Below are 8,397 nucleotides of genomic sequence, written 5' to 3' on the forward strand. Positions count from 1 at the left end.
TACAACCCTATTGGAAAAGCAAGATGCTGGAAGCTCAAGGGCTCCAACCGGGAAAATAGCCCAGTGAGGAAAGGAAACAAGGAAATAAATAAACGATAAGAAAAAAGGTAATTTCATATTCATTATTATTATTATTATTATTATTATTATTATTATTAGCTGAGCAGGTGCTAAAACCCTAGTTTTAAAAGTAAGATGCTGGAAGCTCAAGGGCTCCAACAGGGAAAATAGCCCAGTGAGGAAAGGAAATAAGGAAATAAACAAACGATATGAGAAAAAGTTATATTCCTATTGGAAAACCATCCCACTCAGAAATCATTCTCATTTTGAGTATCACTCAATATCTATATATTAATATTCTATTTTAAACTTTAATGTGATTGGTTTACTATCTGGTAACTCCCTAATTATGATTATACAACTTTTGTAGATATAATGAAAATCAGTTGGACAAATGTTTTTATGTTGACCAGGCTGACATGAGTCTTTTTATTGTTTATATATGACATATCTGTTTTTGATGTTGTTAATAGTTTATATAGGACATATATGTTTTGACGCTGTTACTGTTTTTAGAATGATATATTGTTAATTTATTCTCATCATTTATCTATATCCTTATTTCCTTTCCTCACTGGGCTATTTTTCCCTGTTGGAGCCCTTGGGCTTATATCATCTTGCTTTCCAACTAGGGTTGTAGCTTGGCTATTAATAATAATAATAATAATAATAATAATAATAATAATAATAATAATAATAAGTCTTTGATATGAAATCTATATGAAATGTTGTTGATTTTTTTTATTTCTTGTTTCCTAACTCTCTTACTTGTAATAAATTTCATGTGATGTTCGTCAATTCTGACAGTATATATATATATATATATATATATATATATATATATATATATGTATATATATATATATATATATATATATATATATATATATATATATATATATATGTACATATATATATATATATATATATGTACATATATATATATATATATATATATATATATATATATATGTGTACACACACACACACATATATATATATATATATATATATATATATAACGGATTTTGAGCGAAGCGAAAAATCTATTTTTGGGTGAGATGGCCATGTCGTCCAGATGGAAGTTCCTATAGGGTAGCTTCCTAGGGTATATTACAACTACGGCGATATTCCCAGAGAATTTACCTTAAGGTACCAGAATTCTAACTCCTGGAGCGAGTATCCCTCGTGAAAGGGATATCGCGACATATCAGAGGACGTATTCTAGACACGTCACATGGCAATCTACATCCTGGACAGAGATTTCGTCTCGTAGGAGGTGATTGACGAGATACGAATTCGGGAAAGAAAAAGGGGAGCCGCTCCCAAGGCTTCCCTATCCCCCGATTCGTATGCGTGCCTGGCGCCAATCCTGGCGCCATCTGTATTCCTTGTAGCGTACACGAGGTGCTACAGATACTGTATGTAGGGAGGGGTCCTACAGCCCTTTTTTAGAAAGGCAAGGGCGGGTCCATCAGGACGACATGGCCATCTCACCCAAAAATAGATTTTTTGCTTCGCTCAAAATCCGTTTTTTGGGCTCAAGCCATGTCGTCCTGATGGAAGTGTACCAGAGCATTACTGTATCTGTGGATTCTCAGAACGTGCCGTACTCCCCGGAGGTAATTTTTTCCCGGTCGACTAGACCTAGAGACCTAAGATGTTACCGTTATACATCTTTTCAACTAACTATAAACTATGTTAGAGCTTCCTGCCCCCTACAGGGAAGAGTCCTACTAGACTCTGGAAAAGTCTCGAAGAGTACATATATCTATGTATGAATACCAGGCAAGCTAATATAGTGGTCTTGCCCTATATTAAGTAAAGCATAGTTTGTAAAGGACCACTGCGTCAATATGAAATATCGACCAGTTTTCCGCACAATACTTGTATTGGACAAAGGTTTTATATCCGCATAGGAGGAAAACCAATGCAACATAGCTTGCATAAAGGAACAATTCTATTAGAATTATCCCAGATAAGGTACATAGAATGAATGCTCAATTATACCAATAAATTGACACAGGTGAAGGAGACGCAAGGTTCTCAAGAACCAGATTATTGACAGGCAATAAATAGACAGGTTAACCACAATATATATATATATATATATATATATATATATATATATATATATATATATATAAGAAGAGGATAACCCAAAACTATAAGCATAAGTATGATAGTAAACAGAGCTTGTTTGTCTGAAAGAAAAAACATTAGATGCCACTTTTAAGATACCGAGGTATCAAAGTCATAAAAGCCTGTATTACAAATCAATGACATTAGCGTTAGAAACGCTCGGCACACATGTCTGCACTTATGCTAGGTTCACCTTCGGAAATGGAACAGTCTGGATGGGCAACACAGTGCCCTCACTTAGTTTGTAGTACAGTATGTAGCTACACACTCACCCTGGAATTAATCGTCCCAATTAAGACTACTGTTCCTCGCAGAGTAAACAGTAGGGTTAACACCGCGACCCACTGCTACCACAGATCTCTTTTAGTTCCTCTATTTGCTTCGCATAGTGGCGAAAGAACACTCTGGAAGACTTCCAGCCAGTGTATGAATGGAGATGTTCAAAATCCATACAATTAAAGAAATTTAAGAATGAGGCAACTTTCCTCGGATCGTGACCTGCGGGTGTATTGTCAGGATCCGCTCTGCGAATAAAATATGTGATTTTTGCTCTGAGTTGATTCAGAGATAAATTTGAGCCTGATGTTTCTCCCCTGAATAGTTGACCACCCTTGAAGTCTGAAGTTCTATGAAGATAGACCTTTAGGCATTCTACTGGACATAGAGATGCATCTTCTTTCAGAGGGCAGATTCTCCAGGGACCCCACCTGTTGGTGGGTAACTCATTCTTGGCGAGAAACATAGGATCCGGAAACAGGTTCAGTTCTTCCCCATCCAGGAACTGAACACGACCTGCCTCTCTCGAGAGGCTACAATCTCACTTAACCCTGGCCCCGGACGCGAGTGCAAAATAGGAAAATAACTTTTTGTGTCAAATCCTTTAACGCACACTCTTCATTGCTCAACAGAGAAGTGAAATGAAGAACTTGTCTAAAGACCATGAAATGGGCTTTGGAGGTGCTGAAGGTCTGAGCCTAGCACAGGCTTTCGGGACTTTATTAAAGATCTCGTTACCTAGGTCGACCTGGAAGGCATATAGAATGGGTCTTGTCAAAGCAGACTTACACGCTGAAATCGTGTTCGCTGCCAACCCTTGACCATGGAGGTGGGGAAAAAAAGATAAGCAGAAGTCTGTCAAGATCTCTTGCGGAATCTTCGCCTTGACAAAAGGCCACCCATTTTCTCCAAGATGACTCATATTGCCTTCTAGTAGATTTGCACTTATATTCCTCAAGGAAGTCTATACTGGCTTTCGAAATCCCGAAACGCTTTCTCACCGCTAGGGAGAGAAAATCATGAACTGCAGGGTCCGGGTTTTCTGTAATGAAGCGCAGACAGTTGACTTCTGGACTCGCTGGGTCAGAACTGGATCTGGTAGTGGTACAAACTTCAGCTACAGTTCCAATGCCAGGAGGAACCACACGCTGTTCGGCCACTTGTGGGCCACTATTGCCGCTACCCTTTGAAGGATCTCAGTTTGTTGAGGACCTTCAACAGAAGGTTGTGAGGAGGGACCAGATAAATCTTGGACCATCTGTTCCAGTCGAGGGACATCGCGTCCACTGCTTCCGCTAAGGGGTCCTTGTACGGGGCACGTACAGGGGCAACTTCTTGTTGTCTTTCGTCGCAAAGAGGTCTATCTGCAGTTCTGGGACTGATTCAGAATGAAGGAGAATGATCCTGCGTCTAAGGACCATTCCGACTCTATCGGTGTGAACCTGGATAGAGCGTCCGCTGTCACATTGCGGACTCCTTGAAGGTGAACTGCCGACAGGTACCACTTCTTCTTTTCCGCCAATCGGAAAACGGCCAACATCACCTGGTTGAGAGGTGGTGACCTCGATCCTTGTCGATTCAAGTATCTCACAACTACCTCGCTGTCTATCACCACTTTATGTGGAACGAATGACGCGGGGAGACTTTCTTTAAGGTAAGGAGCACTGCCCTACCTTCTAGAAAGTTTTATGAGAAAGGTCTTGAATAGCCTGGACCAAGTCCCCTGGACTTTTTTCCGATGAGAGTGACCTCCCCATCCCTCCTTCGAGGCGTCTGAGTGAATCGTCACCGACGGGGGAGGTGGCTGAAGAAGAACCTGACTTCTTTAGATGTCTGGCTTGGGACCAAGGCCTGAGAAGAGTACTTAGCCGAAGTGGCTGGTCTTCTCAGATCTCTTCACGCGTTTGATGCATAACTTCTCCAAACTCCGATTGCATCCTTTAGCTGTGCTCTTAGCACTGGGTCTGTCACCGAAGCAAACTGGAGAGAGCGCAGTACTCTCTCCTGCTCGTGTCTTGATATCCTTTCGGAATCTTGAAGTCTCTTGACAGAACCCGCTATCTCCTTCCTTTTCTTCGCCGGGGTGGAGAAACGGTGTGACAAAAGGTCCCAGTGGATCTTAGCCACTGGAACTTTTGAGATGGAGAAAGTCGAGACTTTTTCTGTTGATCTTGAAGCCTAGGTACTCTAGGAACTGGATCACTTGACTGGAAGCTTGCAAGCATTCTGTCTCGGATGCTGCCCACACCAACCAGTCGTCCAGGTAGGCTACTACCTGAATTCCCTTTAAGCGAAATTGTTTGAGAGCTACGCTCGCAAGCTTCGTAAAAATCCTTGGGGCTATGTTTAGCCCGAATGGCATGGCTCCGAAGGCGTATAGTCTTCGTTGTAGCCTGAACCCTAGGTAGGGGGAGAGTCGATGGCTAATTGGAATGTGCCAGTAGGCGTCTGACAAGTCTATAGAGACGGAATATGCCCTCTTGGGCAGTAAGGTCCTTATGTGTTGCAGTGTTAGCATTTTGAATTTGCAATTCACTATGAACTTGTTAAGTGGCGACAAGTCCAGAATGACTCTGAGATTTTCCGAGTCTTTCTTGGGAACACAAAACAGCCTCCCTTAGAAATTGATGGGCTTCACCCTTTTTCTCCAACAGTTCTTGAACGTACTCCTCCATAACGGGGGTGGAGTGTTGGAAAAACCGAAGGTACGGGGGTGGAGTGCTGTACCAGCTCCCGCCCAGTCCATTCTTGAGTAGGCTGTGGGCCCAGGGATCGAAGGTCCACCGATCCCGAAATTTCAGAAGTCTCCCTCCTACCGGTATCACCTCACTTGGACTGCCGTCCTGAGGTCTTGCCTTCCTGACCACGACCACCCCTGAATCCCCTTCCCCTTGAGGGGCGTCTAGACGAGCCTCTGGCTGCTCCTCTAGGCTTTGCTCGAAAGGAAGTAGACTGCCCTTCGAACGCTGGGGTGAATGCCGTGGACTGTGTCGACACGGCCTGGGGTACCCACTGAAAGGTGGTCGGGGTTTGTGCCACGATCTGGGGCACTGGGGGCAATGGCAATTGCAGTTGCTGTTGCTGTCTAAGAGGCTTGGCTGGCCGAGACGGTAGCCTAGTCCTCATAGTCTTCCTCTTTGGTTGAGGACCCTCCTCCGGGGAAGACTTTCTTTTGATAGCCAGGCCCCCCTTCTGGAGAAGGTTTCTATTCTCCAAGGCGGCTTTATCAACAACTTCTTTGACCAAGTCGCTAGGGAAAAAGGTCTTTTTCCCAAATGTTGGAGGAGATTAGTTTCTTTAGCTCGTGCCTCACCGTAGCCGAGGTAAACACGAACTCCCTACAAGCTCTCCTTGCCTTGACAAAGCCATAAAGGTCCTTCGTCACTGTGGCCAGATGAGGCTTGGCCACTACCATGAACATTTCATGGACCTTGGGGTCATTTGCCATCGTCTCGAGAGTAGTCTGAAGAGACATTGAGGCAGTCAGTCTTTCTTTTGTATCGAACTCACTTCGCAAAAGAAAGTCAGACAGCTTAGGGAGGTCCTTGCCGAACTGACATCCGGCAATATCAGCCTCCAACTTTCCCACTGAGAACGTAAGATGGACGTCCTTCCAGTCTTTGTGGTCCATAGGCAGGGCCAGCGACAAGGGTTTACACTCCTCTAGGGAGGGGCAAGACTTGCCGGCCTCGATTGCTTTTAGTACAGCCAGAAACCCTTTCTGTAAAAGGGGGAAGGCTCTAGTAGGCGAGGACACAAAGGAAGGGAGCTTCCTATTCAATGCAGCTACCTTTGAGTTAGAGAAGCCCCTCTCTTTCATCGAGGATGAAAGTAGAGCTTGAGCCTTAGCATGGTCCATCACTATGACCTCCTTCGGCTCTGTCTCCTCCTTTGAAGCTGGTTCCTTCCTCAGCCGGACATAACAGTCCGGATATGATGCCTTGCTGGGCCAGAATTCCACCCTCCAGGGGAACTGAGCCCAGCTTATCCGAGATGACGATCTTTCCAGTCATCATCGGCATGTGCTCAGCATACCTCCATGGGTTAGCATCTGAGCACAAGGGAAGGTCTTTCACATTGAGCTTTTTCTGGGGCCCATGTGATTCTGCAAGGCACTGCATTCGCAGTTCCATTGCAGCCGCCTTCTCCTGATTCTCCTTCTGCATTTGTTGGATCATTCCAACAATAGAAGAGAGGGCCTGTCCCAGCCCTACTGGGAGACCGGCCGATGTAGAGGGGCTTGAACTTCATCCTGGGCTTCTGCCAGGAGGTCTTCCTCCTGACACCCGTCCACATCAGACATCCTGTCATTTAGCTAGATGTCTTGCATCGCGACCGCGACTTCAGCATCCACCTGGATCTGAACTTAGGGGATCTCCTCTTGAGTTGGGGAAACACTGCATCAGCTGATGCCTTAGGGAAAGGATACGCCCTCATCTTCTCACTTGGAAGATAAGGGCCAGAAGTGTTCTTTTGGAAGCCCCTTACCCAGGTACGAAGCTTCTTCCTAGCTATTTAAATGTCTCATTAATCAGGTTAGTGCACACAGTACATACCTGAGGGTCCCAATACCGGAGATCATCCTTGGAGACAGCGTATGCTGCGTGTCTCCTACAAAACTCATGTCCGCAGAGGTTCTTGTTGCTGACATTGCAGAAAGCACTTCCCCACTTCGGAGTGTCCTTCTGTAAAGAGAAGAAATTTCCATGAGTATCAAGTGAACTATGTATCACTGGATATGCATAGTATAGCATAACAATTCAGAAAGGAAAGACACACACTTGTGTTTCCCTCACAACCCATTGTTGCAGCCTTCCAGATAATAAAATCAAAAATGGTTTATCTCTTCTAGAGTAACCAATGCAAGGTTTCCAGAGGAAACAGGTGGAGCTCACACCTAAGCAATGATTTTAAAATCCTGGATAATAGACAGGGAAGAACTCAGCTTCCTATCTGAGGGCAACAGCAAAGGGATGTGCAAGAAAACACAATAGTGTTAGAAGATACAGTGCTGTACCAAAACCTTTACTATAGTTTTCTTCTTACTGTATATGCTATACAGAAGAATACTAGTACAGTATAGGGGGATGTGTGCCGGCCTGCCTTTGCCGGCCGGCACACACCACAACTAGCTTTAAAGTATACTACTTAACAGCTATAGGGCGGCAGCACTCTGGTTCAAATGCCTGTGCCGGTCGGCAGCAACTGCCGGCCGGTAACAGCCAGTGTTGGCCGGCAATGGCTGCCGGCCAGCAACTACACAAGGTAGTACCCAGCTGCCGGCCACACTCTTGGTGACCGGCAGACAAGGACTGACATAAGCCGGCCGGCAAAGGTACAAGACCGATGCCAGCCGGCAGCAAAAGAACCAGAGGACTACACCTGCCCGGCTGCCGGCCTCATAGGCCGGCAGCCGGGACAGGTACAGCACTAGAAGAAAAATAGAATGGATGCCGGGATAAGAGTGTACACAACCTCCAAGCCCGGCAACCGAAAGAGTGCATATAAGGAAGGGGAGAAACTAATTCAGGCTTCCTTGACCAATGCCGTCCGCCTCTGCCGGCAGGCATGGATGAGGGACCAAGAGAGGTCCGGGCAGCACTCGAAAACATAAGACCCTTGCCGGCCAGCAGCTCTGCCGGCCGGCAATGGGCTGAGTCAATTCCACATCCCAACCTATACTAGGTCCAGAAGTAGAACGACGTACAGTACAGTAAGACCCCTGCCGGCCAGCTCTGCCGGCCGGCAAGGTACAGTACAGTAATGGCTAGGCCATTACGGAGATAGAGGGGGAAGGGACAAGAGGGTCCTGCCAACCTTGCTTTAGTGACAGATCACCCGCAGCCAAGAAACTTATCTTAGCCTAAGGGAGATCTAAGGGGAAAGGCCAGCAATACTTGCCAGCTTCCAGAGCACCAA

The sequence above is a fragment of the Palaemon carinicauda genome, chromosome 16 (assembly GCF_036898095.1).
Source record: "Palaemon carinicauda isolate YSFRI2023 chromosome 16, ASM3689809v2, whole genome shotgun sequence".
NCBI classification, from domain to species: domain Eukaryota; kingdom Metazoa; phylum Arthropoda; class Malacostraca; order Decapoda; family Palaemonidae; genus Palaemon; species Palaemon carinicauda.